Source organism: Eptatretus burgeri, chromosome 8 (genome assembly GCF_056783735.1).
Source record: "Eptatretus burgeri isolate ZD-2024b chromosome 8, Ebu_testis_v1, whole genome shotgun sequence".
NCBI classification, from domain to species: domain Eukaryota; kingdom Metazoa; phylum Chordata; class Myxini; order Myxiniformes; family Myxinidae; genus Eptatretus; species Eptatretus burgeri.
Genome location: NC_140968.1, coordinates 97146593 through 97155487, shown reverse-complemented (window position 1 = coordinate 97155487; position 8895 = coordinate 97146593).

Here is an 8895-nt window from a genome sequence, read left to right as displayed (position 1 = left end):
ATATATATATATATATATATATATATATATATATATATATATATATATGTATATATATATATATATATATATATATATATATATATATATATATATATGTATATATATATATATATATATATATATATATATATATATATATATATATATGTATATATATATATATGTATATATATATATATATATATATATATGTATATATATATATATATATGTGTATATATATATGTATATATATGTATATATATATATGTATATATATATATATATATATATATATATATATATATATATATATATATATATATATCTGGAAAAAAATTAAGAGACCACTGCAAAATTATCAGTTTTTCTGGTTTTACAATTTATAGGTTTGTGTTTGAGTAAAATGAACATCTTTGTTTTATTCTATAAACTACTGACAACATTTCTCCCAAATTCCGAATAAAAATATTGTCATTTAGAGCATTTATTTGCAGAAAATGACAACTGGTCAAAATAACAACAAAGATTCAGTGTTTTCAGACCTCAAATAATACAAACAAAACAAGTTCATATTCATTTTTAAACAACACAATATTAATGTATTAACTTAGGAAGAGTTCAGAAAACAATATTTTGTGGAATAACCCTGATTTTCAATCACAGCTTTCATGCGTCTTGGCATGCTCTCCACCAGTCTTTCACATTGCTGTTGGGTGATTTTATGCCACTCCTGACGTAAAAATTCAAGCAGCTCGGCTTTGTTTGATCGATTGTGACCATCCATCTTCCTCTTGATCACATTCCAGAGGTTTTCAATGGGGTTCAGGTCTGGAGATTGGGCTGGCCATGACAGGGTCTTGATCTGATGGTCCTCCATCCACACCTTGATTGACCTGGCTGTGTGGCATGGAGCATTGTCCTGCTGGAAAAACCAATTCTCAGAGTTGGGGACCATTGTCAGAGCAGAAGGAAGCAAGTGTTCTTCCAGGACAACCTTGTGCATGGCTTGATTCATGAGTCCTTCACAAAGACAAATCTGCCCGATTCCAGCCTTGCTGAAGCACCCCCAGATCATCACCGATCCTCCACCAAATTTCACAGTGAGTGCGAGACACTGTGGCTTGTAGGCCTCTCCGGGTCTCCGTCTAACCATGAGACGACCAGGTGTTGGGCAAAGCTGAAAATTGGATTCATCAGAGAAGACGACCTTACTCCAGTCCTCTACGGTCCAATCCTTACAGTCTTTTCCAAACATCAGCCTGGCTCTTCTTTGCTTCTCATTGATGAAGGGCTTTTTTCTAGCTTTGCACGACTTCAGCCCTGCCCCGAGAAACCTGTTTCGAACCCTCCTCGCCGTGCACTTCACCCCAGCTGCCGTTTGCCATTCTTTTTGTAGGTCACTTGATGTCATCCTACGGTTGTTGAGTGACATTCGAATGAGTTGGTGGTCATCCCGGTCAGTGGAAAGTCGTTTTCACCCTCTGCCAGTCTGTAGCTTTTTTGTCCCCAATGTCTGCTGCTTGACCTTGTTCTTATGAACTGCCGTCTTTGAAATTTTAAGGATGGAAGCAACGTGATGCTCACTGTATCCCTCTGCCAGTTAAGCCAGAATTGAACCCTTCTCAAAAAGTTGTGAATGAATTCACACAAAGCTTGGTGAACAGGTTAGGTTGGATGTGTGACAAGGAAGAATTGATTCGATTTTGGTGAAGATTGCAATCCAGATCCAGCCTATCAGTGGGAACAAAAGTTAAACTGTTCATCCTGGCGGAGATATGCATGTGCTCTACTGAGTGCCGTTCTAGTTACACCATGCAGTGCAAAATATGATCGTTAAGCATTAAAACCTGCAAAATATGGCTGTGACGCTGATTCAAAACAGACCATATCTGGAACTTCAAATTTAGCATGAGAAAAATAATGTTGATTGCACACTTTGAAATGCTTTTAAACGATTGATTATATCAAGATTTTTTCTACAATCCCTTTAGTTATATCCAGATTTCAGTGCAATCAGTTATTTTCTTATATACAAAATCAAGGCTTGAGGGTGGTGGTGGTGGTGGTGGTGGTGGTGGTGGTGGTGGTGGTGGTGGGGGTTGCCCTTCGTAACCGAAGGCCATTCACATGTTACGTGCCAACCACTTGGTTAATTTATTTGTGGTGCAGAAGCTGCTGCTTAGACACCAACCACCCTTTATGACAGCAAGCAGTGTAACTTGGTGTCAAGGAACCTCCAGTAATACTGGACCACTTGCTACCTGCGGTCCAAGCAAGAATTTGTAATTTGTTCAGGGTACCGCCATGCCGGCAATAACTCACCTAGCCTTCATGACGAATATCAGGCGATCTTTAACTTACACCAACTATTGCTACCAGATGAGACAGAGGGTAACAAGGCCATGGACTGACAAGTGACAATGGGGCAGTGAGACAACAGTTGAATAAAGCAAGCAGGGGAATGAATAATATGAGTTCCCTCACAAGGCCAATCAGGAGGAGGCAATCAGGCCAATCAAAACCTGCGCTATTTTTTTACCAACATAGGGTTGTTTGTCCATGCCCGATCATTTTACATGCTCAGCATCAAGCAAGGAAGCAGCACGTCCCATTGTAAAGTCTTTGGTATAGCTTGGCAGGGGTTTGAACCGCAGACATGTAAACATCACAATAATAAAATTTGTGTTCTTGACAACAAATCACGACAACCTCAACATACCATCCATCCATTGGGACCATGCTTTGTACAGAGTGTTGGTGCTGCATAAGCAGTCTCCTTGGCTATTGGGCACAATCCTGGATGGGTTGTCACTCCGACACAGGATATCAGCAAGCTGGCGCTCATTTTGCCAACCTCGGAAGGATGACAGGCTGAGTTAACCGCACCTGGTGTTAATTCGACAGCTGAGCAGGATTTGAACTCAGGACCCTAGGATCCCAAGCCTGCCATCCTAACCATTAAGCCAACACTCGGCATAACTTCAACATACGATCTTCGCAATATGTATTACTCGATCGCTCATGGGAAATACCCAGGTAATGTATTAGCACAAGACCTGATTGAGCCCTTTAGGCCAATTTTCTGATTTTATCTGGGGGTCAATTTTTTTTTAAATTCAAACATAGCCTTCAGCCTTCCTCTGGATGAAAGAGGAAGCCATGAAAAGTTTGGTTGCACTGGTTACTGCAGTCAAGACTCATCCCAAAACAATGCATAAATGAACAAAGAGCAAACTTTTCTTTATATTGTTGCAGACTCCGCGTTCGAGGCTCGCCATGAGGGGTAGCATTCGGGTTCCTCCCGACTAACCGGTCCTGAGGCCGCCAGGCAGAAATGACTCTGCACACCGGGAGGTTGATAAGCAACTTTGGCACTGCCAATCCGGGCAGGGTTACACTACTTCGTGTGATACCTTACCTGTGGATGGCTGAGTCAATTGGGGTCTCACGCCCTCAGTGCATATCTGGATTACTGCCGAGCAATACAGTTGCTGTGCGCTGGCTAACAAGAGCAAATTAAGTGGGGCAGAATTTCCTGGCTAAATCAAGGTTCGGACCATGCTGGACCAATGAAGGAAAAGATGAAATGGGCTGGGTTCATTTTTAACAAAAGCAGTTTATTACAGGCGAGGGCAAGGAAAGTCATGTGGCACAGTAAAAGGGTAGATTCACAGAATGTATAGCAGGAGACAGCAAAGAATGGTGGGTGTGGAGAAAAAAATGCAATTATGTACAAAAAGAAAAAGGACACAGAGCAGAATTAACTTGAGATACACTTCTGCAATCTTAGCTTATGTTAAGGCGCTGTCACACCTTGACGTTTTAGCCAGCAATGGCAACGTATAAAAATGTATGTAAAACGTTGGCGTACGCTGAAGTTTTGAGGTTTCTTTTAAAGTTTCGGTCGTATTCATAACGTGTTGGTCGTATGCATAACATATTAGTAATGGGCACAGAATGTTTCGTTGTCTTACAGATAACTTATACCAACGAATACTTAGCCTGTTGTTGGCGTTCACAACCTATGCCAAACGATAGTTTAACTTAAGCATAGCGCGCTGCATGTATCGCCGACGAACTCGTGGTGTAGCCTGTTAAAAACCAGCCACACGCAGATTTAAATCATAACCGCCTGAAAATTGGAAGTGTCAACATCGCAGTCGCACCTTGACGATTTAGCCAGCGTATGCCGACCTATGAAAAATGTGCCTAAAACGCTGGCACACGTCAAATACGGTATGGGTAAGTTGTGTATACGTTAGGAGCATGCTGAAAAACAATGAAGTACGCTGTCATATTCCGTGGTACGTCTAGTACGTCGTGAAATTTCAAGCATGCTGAAAGTTTTACGACGTATTCGACGTATGGCTCACAAATTCCGCATACGCTGGCATAAGTTCTCGGCACGCTCCGCAATCGTTGACATACATCGGACACACGTTACTTGTAAGTTACTCATAAGTCGAAACACGTCGAGGTAATGTTTAGCATACCCGAAACTTAATTTTTAACCTATGAGTAACGTGCTTTGAACCTATGAGTAGCGTGCTTTGAACCTATGTGTAACATATCTCAAACGCACATTGTCGTATGTAGACGAATTTGATTGACGTCTTCCGGACGACCACAGAACTTACTGAACGTGTTTCTAACTTACATCTACCGTATAATGGCGATTTGGCAGCGTTTAGGGGAATTGGTATATACAAATGAGCTTCACAAGAGGAACCCGTCAGTGTTCCAGACTCCATGTTGAGTAGATGTCAATGTCAGCAGTTTCAGTCGTAGTAGCATTAGGTGAGCATGTCAGTAGTAGTAGTAGTAGTAGTAGGTCCATGTCAGTAGTAGTAGGTGAGCGTGATGGGGAGGGTGTGGGTGATGATGAATCCTCGTTGCGTCCACGAATAGGAGACTACTTTGCACCATTGTTCGATGTTCTTTTCAGCTAATTTTTTTTTCTCATTCCCACGATGAACTATATTTTTGTTTCAGTTTTTAAAGTATTCAAAACGACTTGGACAAATGCATAATGTACTAGTAATGAACACAGAACGCTTCGATAACTTATGGAAAAGTTAAACCAACGATTGATTAGCGTGTTTTAGGCGTCCACAACCTATGCCCAACGATAGTCGAACATACGCATAGCGTGGCAGCGTATCGTCTACGATTACGTGAGATTTTCTATTCATAGGCTGCAACTTCACTTTTAATAAATGCCTGTCACTCGCCTTTTGTTTTTGGACGCTGGTGCTCGGAAATTGAAATCGTTTTCATTGAACGAGTTAAATCGCTTCCACAGCACTGCAGTCACGGCACCAACAGCAGCAGGCTCAGTGCCAGCCTCATGCCAGGCTCAAGCGGATCCCTGTAGAAGGTGTACCCACTCTGGCTAGCAGCTCGTCGAACATCGCTGGGGGCATTCGCAGGAAGTTGATGAAGGATGCATGGTCCTCGTTCCGGAGTTCCACCATGAGCTGGTCATATATGCCGTAATGGCGTTGCCTCCCGATCCATGGTCTCACCCAGTTCCTTCTCCTCCGTTCACGTCTTCTTCTCCCGGCTCTATTGGCACGCAACTGGTGCAGTGTCAACTCGATGAGGTCATGTTGATGTTCGAGGACAGGTAGGTATTGTCGTCTCAGCCTTGCCGTATCCTCCATCTCTCGGAATGACATGGACATGTACTCACCACGAAGTCTAAAAAAAAAAAGACGGGTTCCTCCTGCGAAGCCCATTTTTATATACCAATTCCCCTAATCGCTGCCAATACGCCATTATACGGTATCTGTAATTTAGAAACGTGTTCAGCAAGTTCTGTGGTCGTCCTGAAGACGTCAAATATGTCTACATACGTATTTGTGCGTAGAACATGCTTTACAAATAATTCCAAAGGACGTTACTCATAGGTTATACATAAGTCACGGGTACCCTAAACATTACTTTGACGTGTTTCGATGTATGAGGAACTTTCAAGTAACGTGTTGCGAAGTGTGAACAACGTTCGTGTAGCGTGCTTACAAAACGTTACTTATAGGTTAGAAATACGTTTCGGGTACGCTAAACATTACCTCGACGTGTTTCGACTTATGAGTAACTTACAAGTAACGTGTGTCGACGTGTGTCAACGATCGCATAACGTGCCTACAACTTATGGCTAGCGTAGCGGAACGTGTGAGTCATACGTCGGCATATGTCGTAAAATTTCAAGCATGCAAAAATTTGAGGACAACCCAAAAGTACAACGTTTAAAGCCAGCGTACTACGACGTATGGAAGCGTTTTTCAGCGTGCTCTTAACGTATACAAAACGTACCCATAACGTATTCGACGTGTGCCAGCGTTTTAGACAAATTTTTTATAAATCGGCATACGCTGGCTAAATCAAGGTGTGACAGCGGCTTCACACACGTTACAGGCGCCACCAGACACACACACCCGAGGGAATTAGAGATAGCCAGAGAGAGGAGGAGCAGTTGAGGTGTAAACGACCTCATTGTACCTGGCGCGGTCGAAGGACCTACGCAACCCAATCGCTTAGGAGCGGGAGGAGGGGAAGAAAACTGGGGTGTCTACAGTGCCTGAGTGGGAGGTGCAAATGTGGTGCAGTGTGATGCAAAAGAGGAAGGTGGGAAGGTGTGGGTCAGTGGGGGAATTGGAGAAACAAAAGAAAGGAAAGAACCTGTGCGAGGATAGACCATAATGCGGTGTGTACGTGAGTCTGCTAATGTGTTTAATTATGATGACTGTGGAACGCCATGGGAGCCGAGCACCGGTGACCCGGTGATGACCCGACAATGACCTGGGAATGATTCAGCGCTGCCCTCTCAGCTCGGCTCTCATTTGGTAAGATGACGCTCGGCTCAGAAAGACTCTGGACAAAGGATGACGGGATGAAAGAGAAGAAAGAGACTTGATTCACTCTATTTTTATTGAGCCCAGAATGAAGGATGAGCCAAAAAAGCAGATTAAGGAGAGCCTGTAGGCTTTACTGTGTATCCCCATTGGTGCGTAGATGCTACTCTGAGAAGTAGCCCCACCCGGCCAGACTCCAGAGTCGAAAATGGCCTTAGTTTCTCTCCAGCCTGCAAACGCAAGAGAACTCTGAGATTTACATTAGCCGGGGTTTTTGAGAGCGCTCTCCCGCTGCAAACATGCGCGGGACTCCAACCAAACGCTGTTAGTTAGCGGAGTGCCAGAGTTATCCTGACATCATTGAACGAACCCCAGTGCACATTCCCACTTCGAGTTACACGCCAAAGTATTCTGGCGCTCCGGCACACGCTATGTACCTCGTTTCCCCGGCATTCCCAATGAACGTTGTGAGCGTCCAGGGAACTGCTGACATTTGCGGCAGTTATGGTGAGGTGGGGAAAGCACTGTTGTATTTGTGGTGAGAATGTTGGAGCATTGGGAGCGGTTGAGGTGAATGTGGTGAAGAGGGTGACATGGTTGGTAGCGGTTGCGGCGTTTGTGACTAAGAGGTTGGGCGTAGGTTGTTGTGGGGATCTTTTTGGGAGAATGTGTAGCGATCAAGGCGAGCGTTGTAGCGTCGTGGTGCGCGTGGTGAGGGTCTGAAGTGAGGCGTCGGTTGGTTTATGGCGCGCCATTTGCAAATGAATGACAGTGATACTCGTTATAACTGCGGCTCCTTCGGCAGCGGTACTGGTCTGGCATGCATGCATGAATGGCGAGGTTCGTGTTTGGAATAAAATAAAAAAAGTAGATAAAAGAATACAGAATGGGATTAAAGACCTACCAAAAAGACCTTCGCGTCTTGCCGAAATTTACCCACAAGACATATGGAAGGGATAACTAAATGAATACGAATGAGATAACAGTCTCGGGATCACTATATGTTGGATGCCATTGGCTCAGGGGACTTATGGCTTTGCAGAACCGCAACGATATATTAGAAGTCACATTTTTGCTCAACTGAGGCCAGGATACTCGATGTAACATGGCACTTTCGAAATGACGGATGAATGCCCCGTCTGTGTGCGTTTCAATGACCTGGTTCAGCTCGATCGGCACTTTTTACCTCCCATTAACAAGCACAAAATCTGTAATCTTCATTTAACCATAATTGTTCTGTTCCTGAATGCAAATCGGACTCACAAGAATACGAGACAAGCCAGTAGGCGGCCATGGGTCGCCGAGCATCCGATGACCTTTGACCCCTGATCTGAGTTAATCTAGGACTAAGTTCTTACCAAATTGCAATCGAATCGGTTAACCCATGTATGAGCAAGGGGGCTTTGAATGGTCATTTTGCCCGAACAATGCACTCATTGACCTTTGACCCCTGACCTAGCCGAGATAGGACAATATGTCCAGAAGCAAAGTTGTAGTACTCATTGAGTAGCATGAACCTGCAAAGTTTCATTCGTATCGATGCACTCACCTGGTCGCGAGGGGGCCTTCAATTTTCGCCAATTTTCGCGCATACCCTAATTGTAGGGGGCACTGCGGGTAAAGTATTTCATATATCACAAAAAACGGAATATATTTGATAGAGCATCACCTGTAGATCATTCGTGCCAAATTTCATAATCCTACGTGGGATTATGGCTTTTGGAATCGATTTTGCGTGAACGGTACCGATTTTGAAGTTTTTTTCGGTTGTTGCTAGGGAAACAAAGCGTCCCAAGAAACCATCACAATTTCCAAAGCACTAGGTCATAAGATGTACATACCACCCGAGTTTGGTCAAAATCCGCCCATGTTTACTACCAATTATGCTGATGACAAACGAACAAACATCCAAACAAACAGACAGACAGAATTACTGACAATAAGGGTCACCTATTTTGGCGACCCAATATATATATATATATATATATATATATATATATATATATATATATATATATATATATACACATATACATATATATATATATATATATAT